General features: G+C 67.6%; 3 non-coding genes across 3 annotated transcripts; all 3 read left to right on the top strand.

Moving 5' to 3' along the window:
* On the top strand, positions 1–119 carry LOC138922493 (5S ribosomal RNA). The gene has a single exon (XR_011435579.1). It is a non-coding gene; the product is annotated as a 5S ribosomal RNA (ribosomal RNA).
* Positions 120–4054: 3935 nt separating this feature from the next.
* On the top strand, positions 4055–4173 carry LOC138922492 (5S ribosomal RNA). Its single transcript, XR_011435578.1, has one exon. It is a non-coding gene; the product is annotated as a 5S ribosomal RNA (ribosomal RNA).
* Positions 4174–8107: 3934 nt separating this feature from the next.
* LOC138922491 (5S ribosomal RNA) lies at positions 8108–8226 on the top strand. Its single transcript, XR_011435577.1, has one exon. It is a non-coding gene; the product is annotated as a 5S ribosomal RNA (ribosomal RNA).
* The last annotated feature ends 3422 nt before the right edge of the window (positions 8227–11648 follow it).

The raw sequence follows: 11648 nt of genomic DNA, 5'->3' as shown, positions 1-11648 counted from the left end.
GTCTACGGCCATACCACCCTGAACGCGCCCGATCTCGTCTGATCTCGGAAGCTAAGCAGGGTCGGGCCTGGTTAGTACTTGGATGGGAGACCGCCTGGGAATACCGGGTGCTGTAGGCTTTTGCCTCCCGCCGCCTCCCTCTCCTTTTGCGCCCCCCCCCCCCCCGCCCCCCGGCCCTAGAGCCGCTCCCTCCACGCTCCTCCCGCCCCTCCTCCCTCCTCACCGGTCGCCCCATCGCCCCGCCACGCCCCCACCGCTGTCCAGCCGCGCGAGTGCCCCGCGGCCGCGGCCACCGCCGCCGCCGCCGCCGCCGCCGCCCAGCCCTTCCACCTCGCGGCCCCACGGGAACCCAGGGCCAACCGGGGCCGGCCCCGCGTGGCCGTGCCCCCGACGCCGCCCTCGTCCGGCGGGCTCCCTCTGTCCTCGGCGGCCTCTTCCCACCCGCCAGGCTCCTGAGAGACCCTAGCGGTCCACTCGGCCGGCGCGGCACCCAAGCAGTTGGTCGAGTCGTGGTGTGCGATGGAACGGATCCCGCTCCGGGCTGCGGAGGCCCGGACAGCTTCAGCAAGCTGCCAGCAGCCCCTCCGTCTTCCAGAGCCCATCTAGGAAAGACCCCGGGTCAGGCCTCTCCAAACAGCACCTACAGAAGGACGGGGCCCACTGGGCTCGAGAGGAGCCTTCCGGGCCTGGCCATCCATCCCAAGCGGGACGGCTTCTGGATTTTCTGATGCCTGCGCCGTGTGTCAGCTTCTCCAAGTCGGTACCTGGCTGTCCTTGATACCGTCGTTCGCGAGAAACCCTCGTTTCCGCACCGGAGTTGGTACGGGTCCTTTTGTGTTGTCTTTCCTTAAAGACGTCCCCTTCCCCAAGTGTCTAAGTTTCAAGCGCCTCCCCCCGCTCCCCGGCTGGGATGCAACTCCGTCTCCGTCTTCGCTTTTGTCTTTTGGGGGGGGGGGGGTCCTGCCTTCGTTTGAAAGGTCGGTGTCTGGCTCCTCGTGGATCCCTTGCATCCGTTTTGATTCTGAACAGACTGGATGGAAGGATTAGGAATCTTGCTGCGCTGGCCCAGGGTTTTGGTGTCCCCTCACTCAGGTGCCTCACTCTGTCCTGCCCCCCTCCTGGCCTCTGTCTGCCAGAGGGAGTGGACGAGTCCCCCGAGAGGACATTTCCGTCCTCAGCGGCCAGCCCTTCCTGGCTCCTTGGCTTGAGCTTTCATATCGTGCGGCTCGGGCAGCTTTGAAAGTCTGCTCTTCCCCTGCCTGTGTCCGCGCAGACTATCGCGGAAAGGGGATCCGGGAAAGCGGGAGGGGAGTTTGCTCCAGGGGAGGAGAGCGGGGATGACAGGGAGGAGGAGAGGGGAGACTTGCCTCAGATCGCACGGACTTTTACATTTTCAAGGGGGGAATTCATCAAGGTAAGCCGTCTCTTCCCCACCGCAGACAGAAAGCAATAGTTGCTCGCTGTGGAGAAGCTGGGACATGCGGGCAGAGCAGGAAGAGAGGACCTCAACCTCCATCCTCTCACCGTTCAGCAATCATCCTGGGAGCGAATATCCTCGTGTTTCCCTTTTCCCGTGGGCCCCACTTTCCCTGCCAGAGCAGACCCAGGGCACCTGTGGCCTGCTTCCTGCTTGCCCGGGATGGCGGGGTGGCGGGGCGGGGCGGGCCGCGCGTCGCTCCCTGCAGGGTAGCGCCCTGGGTGGTTCTGGTTCCGACGGCTCCCCCAATCTGACCTCCGATGAGCGTGTTCTGCTGGGAGAACTGGGGCTGTGTCTCCGTAAGTTTCCCGGAGTGCGGGCCCGGAGGCTTGGTCTCAAACGAAGGCTCGGCAGCAAGGGCCGCCGTTCCTGCGAGGGACTCGCCCTCCCTGAGCGGCAGTTGCCTCATCTGGTTGGAAAGGGGGTCCTGTTAGTGCCTCGTCGGTGGCGTTGTTGCGAGCGCGGAAGCGGGAGCACGGAGCACACCGCTCAGCACGGAGCGCGGCACTGGTTGGTGCGCGCTCATCGTCTGCCGTCCTTCCCTGTGAGCATAGTGCTTTCCGCCGACATTCGCCCGGCACCTGCGGGCCGCGTGCCTGCTTGGGGCCGGACCCAGCAGCCGAGGACGCAGGTGCCAAAATCTCTGCCTTTGGGGGAGTTCGCCGCCTCGTGCCTGGGACGGGAGGACCGACGGCAGACCAACACGTCCCGACGAGAGGCGGCGTCCCCGACGACGGGACGCGGTGCCGTGGGAAATGGAGAGCCTGGCACAGCCGAGGTCCTGGTCAGACATGCGTTGATGGCGTCGCTCTCTTTCCCCCAGCCCGCCCCCCGCCCCCCACCCCGGCCCCCCGGCCCTTTCCTCTCCCTCGCGTCCCGAGGTCCCCTTTCCAACGGGATCCAAGAACGCCCACAGGGCCCAAACTCTTGAGATGGGCAGTGCAGACATCGTGCACTGGATCCCGGGTGGACGACGGGAGAGGGCTGCGGCCCAGAACCCTGAAGCCCAGAGGTCTCGGGACGGGGATACCGGTGACGTCGGGAGGCACCAACGGGTGTTCCGACGTGCGTTTCCCTCCCCGTAATCACACCGTGGCGCTCATCCGTCCATCCTCGGCGTGCTAGCCATCTTGGTAAAACTAAGGAGACTTAACGGGTGAGCTAACCTGTGGGAGACCCTGGGTAATGTCCCTACCTGCGCTCGAGCAGACTGTGGACGCTGTGGTCGTCGGGGAGGGGGTTCTGTACGTCTGGTAGATTGCGTTGGTTTCTCGGGCGAAGTTCTCCGTGTCCTGACTTTTCTGGCTGCTCGTTCTGTCAACTCAGGAAGTCCGGGGGCGCCCCGCAGAAAGAGGAAAAGAGCCAGAACGAAGAGGCGAAGAGAGAAGGAAAGAAACACACAAACACGCACGCGCACACAAAAACGCGCACACACAGAGCGAGAGCGAGAGCGAGAGCGAGAGCGAGAGCGAGCCCGAGCCCGGCTGCCTGTCCGTGGCTCCTGGGCGTCCGGGTCGCGGGACAGGGATCCCAGGAGCGCTGCACTCCTGAGACCCTGTCTGCACGTCCCAGGGCCCCAGGGGTGATCGCCAGCCCCAGGGCCCCCGCCTCCTTGCCCGGGCCCAGCTCAAGCACCACCGCCCTCCTGTGGGGAAGCTGCCTCTTGGGCAGGGCCTCTCTGTGTCAGCGTGAGCGTCTGTGTGTCTGTCCCGGGGGGTGTCTGTCTGGGTCCGTGTCTCGGATCCTCTCAATCTCTCTGTCTCTGCCTCTGTCTCTGTCTCTGTCTCTGTGTCTCTCAGGTCGGTCAGTCAGGAGCTGTCCAGGGTGGCCGCGGGGCCTGGGGTTGAGGGCGCGGTCCGGGTCCCGTGGGCGGGGCGCGGGGCGGGGCGGGGAAGGGTGGCCCGCCCTGGTCTCCCCGCGCCCCGCCGCCCGCCCCGGAGGGGTTTCCGGTGATGCCCTCTGGTCGCGCCGGTGGCTCCAGCTGGATTTGGGCAAGTTGGGGCCGGGCCGGAGCGGCGGCCGCCGGGGGTTGTTGGGCCCGGGTTCGTTGGGAGGCGCCTCGGGCCGGAGGGGCCTCGCCGGCCCGGGGCCCCGACGCGCTGACGCGCCGACGCGCCGACGCGCCCGACGCCCCGGGCCACCTGTCCCCGAGCAGAGCAGCCGGATGTCCTGCGACCCGTCGCCGGGATGCGGGCGGACAGGAGGCCTGGAGCGTCCGGGGCCGGCTTGGGAGAGCGCCTAGACTTGCGCCCCGCCCGCCCACAGTCCCCGGGGTGCCCGAGGCCTCCCGCGCCCTGGGCGGGCGGCAGGGCAGGGCAGGGCAGGGCAGGGCAGGGCAGGGCAGGGTTTGGCTGGCCGCGGCGGCGGCGGCGGCGGCGGCGGCGGCGGCGGCGGGAGGCAGTGGCAGGCAGGCGGCAGGCGGCGGAGCGCGGGGCGCAGGGGACGCGGGCGGCCGGTGCGCGTCACAGGGGCTCGGGCGCGCGCGTCACAGACGCCAGGCGACGGCGCGTCACAGGGGCCAGGCGACAGCGCGCGCGCGCGCGAGGCTTCTTAGGGGCGCCGGCGGCAGCCGCCAGCGTCTACGGCCATACCACCCTGAACGCGCCCGATCTCGTCTGATCTCGGAAGCTAAGCAGGGTCGGGCCTGGTTAGTACTTGGATGGGAGACCGCCTGGGAATACCGGGTGCTGTAGGCTTTTGCCTCCCGCCGCCTCCCTCTCCTTTTGCGCCCCCCCCCCCCCGCCCCCCGGCCCTAGAGCCGCTCCCTCCACGCTCCTCCCGCCCCTCCTCCCTCCTCACCGGTCGCCCCATCGCCCCGCCACGCCCCCACCGCTGTCCAGCCGCGCGAGTGCCCCGCGGCCGCGGCCACCGCCGCCGCCGCCGCCGCCGCCGCCCAGCCCTTCCACCTCGCGGCCCCACGGGAACCCAGGGCCAACCGGGGCCGGCCCCGCGTGGCCGTGCCCCCGACGCCGCCCTCGTCCGGCGGGCTCCCTCTGTCCTCGGCGGCCTCTTCCCACCCGCCAGGCTCCTGAGAGACCCTAGCGGTCCACTCGGCCGGCGCGGCACCCAAGCAGTTGGTCGAGTCGTGGTGTGCGATGGAACGGATCCCGCTCCGGGCTGCGGAGGCCCGGACAGCTTCAGCAAGCTGCCAGCAGCCCCTCCGTCTTCCAGAGCCCATCTAGGAAAGACCCCGGGTCAGGCCTCTCCAAACAGCACCTACAGAAGGACGGGGCCCACTGGGCTCGAGAGGAGCCTTCCGGGCCTGGCCATCCATCCCAAGCGGGACGGCTTCTGGATTTTCTGATGCCTGCGCCGTGTGTCAGCTTCTCCAAGTCGGTACCTGGCTGTCCTTGATACCGTCGTTCGCGAGAAACCCTCGTTTCCGCACCGGAGTTGGTACGGGTCCTTTTGTGTTGTCTTTCCTTAAAGACGTCCCCTTCCCCAAGTGTCTAAGTTTCAAGCGCCTCCCCCCGCTCCCCGGCTGGGATGCAACTCCGTCTCCGTCTTCGCTTTTGTCTTTTGGGGGGGGGGGGGTCCTGCCTTCGTTTGAAAGGTCGGTGTCTGGCTCCTCGTGGATCCCTTGCATCCGTTTTGATTCTGAACAGACTGGATGGAAGGATTAGGAATCTTGCTGCGCTGGCCCAGGGTTTTGGTGTCCCCTCACTCAGGTGCCTCACTCTGTCCTGCCCCCCTCCTGGCCTCTGTCTGCCAGAGGGAGTGGACGAGTCCCCCGAGAGGACATTTCCGTCCTCAGCGGCCAGCCCTTCCTGGCTCCTTGGCTTGAGCTTTCATATCGTGCGGCTCGGGCAGCTTTGAAAGTCTGCTCTTCCCCTGCCTGTGTCCGCGCAGACTATCGCGGAAAGGGGATCCGGGAAAGCGGGAGGGGAGTTTGCTCCAGGGGAGGAGAGCGGGGATGACAGGGAGGAGGAGAGGGGAGACTTGCCTCAGATCGCACGGACTTTTACATTTTCAAGGGGGGAATTCATCAAGGTAAGCCGTCTCTTCCCCACCGCAGACAGAAAGCAATAGTTGCTCGCTGTGGAGAAGCTGGGACATGCGGGCAGAGCAGGAAGAGAGGACCTCAACCTCCATCCTCTCACCGTTCAGCAATCATCCTGGGAGCGAATATCCTCGTGTTTCCCTTTTCCCGTGGGCCCCACTTTCCCTGCCAGAGCAGACCCAGGGCACCTGTGGCCTGCTTCCTGCTTGCCCGGGATGGCGGGGTGGCGGGGCGGGGCGGGCCGCGCGTCGCTCCCTGCAGGGTAGCGCCCTGGGTGGTTCTGGTTCCGACGGCTCCCCCAATCTGACCTCCGATGAGCGTGTTCTGCTGGGAGAACTGGGGCTGTGTCTCCGTAAGTTTCCCGGAGTGCGGGCCCGGAGGCTTGGTCTCAAACGAAGGCTCGGCAGCAAGGGCCGCCGTTCCTGCGAGGGACTCGCCCTCCCTGAGCGGCAGTTGCCTCATCTGGTTGGAAAGGGGGTCCTGTTAGTGCCTCGTCGGTGGCGTTGTTGCGAGCGCGGAAGCGGGAGCACGGAGCACACCGCTCAGCACGGAGCGCGGCACTGGTTGGTGCGCGCTCATCGTCTGCCGTCCTTCCCTGTGAGCATAGTGCTTTCCGCCGACATTCGCCCGGCACCTGCGGGCCGCGTGCCTGCTTGGGGCCGGACCCAGCAGCCGAGGACGCAGGTGCCAAAATCTCTGCCTTTGGGGGAGTTCGCCGCCTCGTGCCTGGGACGGGAGGACCGACGGCAGACCAACACGTCCCGACGAGAGGCGGCGTCCCCGACGACGGGACGCGGTGCCGTGGGAAATGGAGAGCCTGGCACAGCCGAGGTCCTGGTCAGACATGCGTTGATGGCGTCGCTCTCTTTCCCCCAGCCCGCCCCCCGCCCCCCACCCCGGCCCCCCGGCCCTTTCCTCTCCCTCGCGTCCCGAGGTCCCCTTTCCAACGGGATCCAAGAACGCCCACAGGGCCCAAACTCTTGAGATGGGCAGTGCAGACATCGTGCACTGGATCCCGGGTGGACGACGGGAGAGGGCTGCGGCCCAGAACCCTGAAGCCCAGAGGTCTCGGGACGGGGATACCGGTGACGTCGGGAGGCACCAACGGGTGTTCCGACGTGCGTTTCCCTCCCCGTAATCACACCGTGGCGCTCATCCGTCCATCCTCGGCGTGCTAGCCATCTTGGTAAAACTAAGGAGACTTAACGGGTGAGCTAACCTGTGGGAGACCCTGGGTAATGTCCCTACCTGCGCTCGAGCAGACTGTGGACGCTGTGGTCGTCGGGGAGGGGGTTCTGTACGTCTGGTAGATTGCGTTGGTTTCTCGGGCGAAGTTCTCCGTGTCCTGACTTTTCTGGCTGCTCGTTCTGTCAACTCAGGAAGTCCGGGGGCGCCCCGCAGAAAGAGGAAAAGAGCCAGAACGAAGAGGCGAAGAGAGAAGGAAAGAAACACACAAACACGCACGCGCACACAAAAACGCGCACACACAGAGCGAGAGCGAGAGCGAGAGCGAGAGCGAGAGCGAGCCCGAGCCCGGCTGCCTGTCCGTGGCTCCTGGGCGTCCGGGTCGCGGGACAGGGATCCCAGGAGCGCTGCACTCCTGAGACCCTGTCTGCACGTCCCAGGGCCCCAGGGGTGATCGCCAGCCCCAGGGCCCCCGCCTCCTTGCCCGGGCCCAGCTCAAGCACCACCGCCCTCCTGTGGGGAAGCTGCCTCTTGGGCAGGGCCTCTCTGTGTCAGCGTGAGCGTCTGTGTGTCTGTCCCGGGGGGTGTCTGTCTGGGTCCGTGTCTCGGATCCTCTCAATCTCTCTGTCTCTGCCTCTGTCTCTGTCTCTGTCTCTGTGTCTCTCAGGTCGGTCAGTCAGGAGCTGTCCAGGGTGGCCGCGGGGCCTGGGGTTGAGGGCGCGGTCCGGGTCCCGTGGGCGGGGCGCGGGGCGGGGCGGGGAAGGGTGGCCCGCCCTGGTCTCCCCGCGCCCCGCCGCCCGCCCCGGAGGGGTTTCCGGTGATGCCCTCTGGTCGCGCCGGTGGCTCCAGCTGGATTTGGGCAAGTTGGGGCCGGGCCGGAGCGGCGGCCGCCGGGGGTTGTTGGGCCCGGGTTCGTTGGGAGGCGCCTCGGGCCGGAGGGGCCTCGCCGGCCCGGGGCCCCGACGCGCTGACGCGCCGACGCGCCGACGCGCCCGACGCCCCGGGCCACCTGTCCCCGAGCAGAGCAGCCGGATGTCCTGCGACCCGTCGCCGGGATGCGGGCGGACAGGAGGCCTGGAGCGTCCGGGGCCGGCTTGGGAGAGCGCCTAGACTTGCGCCCCGCCCGCCCACAGTCCCCGGGGTGCCCGAGGCCTCCCGCGCCCTGGGCGGGCGGCAGGGCAGGGCAGGGCAGGGCAGGGCAGGGCAGGGCAGGGTTTGGCTGGCCGCGGCGGCGGCGGCGGCGGCGGCGGCGGCGGCGGCGGGAGGCAGTGGCAGGCAGGCGGCAGGCGGCGGAGCGCGGGGCGCAGGGGACGCGGGCGGCCGGTGCGCGTCACAGGGGCTCGGGCGCGCGCGTCACAGACGCCAGGCGACGGCGCGTCACAGGGGCCAGGCGACAGCGCGCGCGCGCGCGAGGCTTCTTAGGGGCGCCGGCGGCAGCCGCCAGCGTCTACGGCCATACCACCCTGAACGCGCCCGATCTCGTCTGATCTCGGAAGCTAAGCAGGGTCGGGCCTGGTTAGTACTTGGATGGGAGACCGCCTGGGAATACCGGGTGCTGTAGGCTTTTGCCTCCCGCCGCCTCCCTCTCCTTTTGCGCCCCCCCCAACGGCCCCAGCGCCGCTCCCTCCACGCTCCTCCCGCCCCTCCTCCCTCCTCACCGGTCGCCCCATCGCCCCGCCACGCCCCCACCGCTGTCCAGCCGCGCGAGTGCCCCGCGGCCGCGGCCACCGCCGCCGCCGCCGCCGCCGCCGCCGCCCAGCCCTTCCACCTCGCGGCCCCACGGGAACCCAGGGCCAACCGGGGCCGGCCCCGCGTGGCCGTGCCCCCGACGCCGCCCTCGTCCGGCGGGCTCCCTCTGTCCTCGGCGGCCTCTTCCCACCCGCCAGGCTCCTGAGAGACCCTAGCGGTCCACTCGGCCGGCGCGGCACCCAAGCAGTTGGTCGAGTCGTGGTGTGCGATGGAACGGATCCCGCTCCGGGCTGCGGAGGCCCGGACAGCTTCAGCAAGCTGCCAGCAGCCCCTCCGTCTTCCAGAGCCCATCTAGGAAAGACCCCGGGTCAGGCCTCTCCAAACAGCACCTACAGAAGGACGGGGCCCACTGGGCTCGAGAGGAGCCTTCCGGGCCTGGCCATCCATCCCAAGCGGGACGGCTTCTGGATTTTCTGATGCCTGCGCCGTGTGTCAGCTTCTCCAAGTCGGTACCTGGCTGTCCTTGATACCGTCGTTCGCGAGAAACCCTCGTTTCCGCACCGGAGTTGGTACGGGTCCTTTTGTGTTGTCTTTCCTTAAAGACGTCCCCTTCCCCAAGTGTCTAAGTTTCAAGCGCCTCCCCCCGCTCCCCGGCTGGGATGCAACTCCGTCTCCGTCTTCGCTTTTGTCTTTTGGGGGGGGGGGGGGTCCTGCCTTCGTTTGAAAGGTCGGTGTCTGGCTCCTCGTGGATCCCTTGCATCCGTTTTGATTCTGAACAGACTGGATGGAAGGATTAGGAATCTTGCTGCGCTGGCCCAGGGTTTTGGTGTCCCCTCACTCAGGTGCCTCACTCTGTCCTGCCCCCCTCCTGGCCTCTGTCTGCCAGAGGGAGTGGACGAGTCCCCCGAGAGGACATTTCCGTCCTCAGCGGCCAGCCCTTCCTGGCTCCTTGGCTTGAGCTTTCATATCGTGCGGCTCGGGCAGCTTTGAAAGTCTGCTCTTCCCCTGCCTGTGTCCGCGCAGACTATCGCGGAAAGGGGATCCGGGAAAGCGGGAGGGGAGTTTGCTCCAGGGGAGGAGAGCGGGGATGACAGGGAGGAGGAGAGGGGAGACTTGCCTCAGATCGCACGGACTTTTACATTTTCAAGGGGGGAATTCATCAAGGTAAGCCGTCTCTTCCCCACCGCAGACAGAAAGCAATAGTTGCTCGCTGTGGAGAAGCTGGGACATGCGGGCAGAGCAGGAAGAGAGGACCTCAACCTCCATCCTCTCACCGTTCAGCAATCATCCTGGGAGCGAATATCCTCGTGTTTCCCTTTTCCCGTGGGCCCCACTTTCCCTGCCAGAGCAGACCCAGGGCACCTGTGGCCTGCTTCCTGCTTGCCCGGGATGGCGGGGTGGCGGGGCGGGGCGGGCCGCGCGTCGCTCCCTGCAGGGTAGCGCCCTGGGTGGTTCTGGTTCCGACGGCTCCCCCAATCTGACCTCCGATGAGCGTGTTCTGCTGGGAGAACTGGGGCTGTGTCTCCGTAAGTTTCCCGGAGTGCGGGCCCGGAGGCTTGGTCTCAAACGAAGGCTCGGCAGCAAGGGCCGCCGTTCCTGCGAGGGACTCGCCCTCCCTGAGCGGCAGTTGCCTCATCTGGTTGGAAAGGGGGTCCTGTTAGTGCCTCGTCGGTGGCGTTGTTGCGAGCGCGGAAGCGGGAGCACGGAGCACACCGCTCAGCACGGAGCGCGGCACTGGTTGGTGCGCGCTCATCGTCTGCCGTCCTTCCCTGTGAGCATAGTGCTTTCCGCCGACATTCGCCCGGCACCTGCGGGCCGCGTGCCTGCTTGGGGCCGGACCCAGCAGCCGAGGACGCAGGTGCCAAAATCTCTGCCTTTGGGGGAGTTCGCCGCCTCGTGCCTGGGACGGGAGGACCGACGGCAGACCAACACGTCCCGACGAGAGGCGGCGTCCCCGACGACGGGACGCGGTGCCGTGGGAAATGGAGAGCCTGGCACAGCCGAGGTCCTGGTCAGACATGCGTTGATGGCGTCGCTCTCTTTCCCCCAGCCCGCCCCCCGCCCCCCACCCCGGCCCCCCGGCCCTTTCCTCTCCCTCGCGTCCCGAGGTCCCCTTTCCAACGGGATCCAAGAACGCCCACAGGGCCCAAACTCTTGAGATGGGCAGTGCAGACATCGTGCACTGGATCCCGGGTGGACGACGGGAGAGGGCTGCGGCCCAGAACCCTGAAGCCCAGAGGTCTCGGGACGGGGATACCGGTGACGTCGGGAGGCACCAACGGGTGTTCCGACGTGCGTTTCCCTCCCCGTAATCACACCGTGGCGCTCATCCGTCCATCCTCGGCGTGCTAGCCATCTTGGTAAAACTAAGGAGACTTAACGGGTGAGCTAACCTGTGGGAGACCCTGGGTAATGTCCCTACCTGCGCTCGAGCAGACTGTGGACGCTGTGGTCGTCGGGGAGGGGGTTCTGTACGTCTGGTAGATTGCGTTGGTTTCTCGGGCGAAGTTCTCCGTGTCCTGACTTTTCTGGCTGCTCGTTCTGTCAACTCAGGAAGTCCGGGGGCGCCCCGCAGAAAGAGGAAAAGAGCCAGAACGAAGAGGCGAAGAGAGAAGGAAAGAAACACACAAACACGCACGCGCACACAAAAACGCGCACACACAGAGCGAGAGCGAGAGCGAGAGCGAGAGCGAGAGCGAGCCCGAGCCCGGCTGCCTGTCCGTGGCTCCTGGGCGTCCGGGTCGCGGGACAGGGATCCCAGGAGCGCTGCACTCCTGAGACCCTGTCTGCACGTCCCAGGGCCCCAGGGGTGATCGCCAGCCCCAGGGCCCCCGCCTCCTTGCCCGGGCCCAGCTCAAGCACCACCGCCCTCCTGTGGGGAAGCTGCCTCTTGGGCAGGGCCTCTCTGTGTCAGCGTGAGCGTCTGTGTGTCTGTCCCGGGGGGTGTCTGTCTGGGTCCGTGTCTCGGATCCTCTCAATCTCTCTGTCTCTGCCTCTGTCTCTGTCTCTGTCTCTGTGTCTCTCAGGTCGGTCAGTCAGGAGCTGTCCAGGGTGGCCGCGGGGCCTGGGGTTGAGGGCGCGGTCCGGGTCCCGTGGGCGGGGCGCGGGGCGGGGCGGGGAAGGGTGGCCCGCCCTGGTCTCCCCGCGCCCCGCCGCCCGCCCCGGAGGGCTTTCCGGTGATGCCCTCTGGTCGCGCCGGTGGCTCCAGCTGGATTTGGGCAAGTTGGGGCCGGGCCGGAGCGGCGGCCGCCGGGGGTTGTTGGGCCCGGGTTCGTTGGGAGGCGCCTCGGGCCGGAG

This window comes from Equus caballus, unplaced genomic scaffold (genome assembly GCF_041296265.1).
Source record: "Equus caballus isolate H_3958 breed thoroughbred unplaced genomic scaffold, TB-T2T haplotype2-0000898, whole genome shotgun sequence".
Lineage (NCBI taxonomy): Eukaryota > Metazoa > Chordata > Mammalia > Perissodactyla > Equidae > Equus > Equus caballus.
The sequence above is the reverse complement of the archived record's forward strand: the minus strand, read 5'-3'. Positions and strand labels throughout refer to the sequence as shown.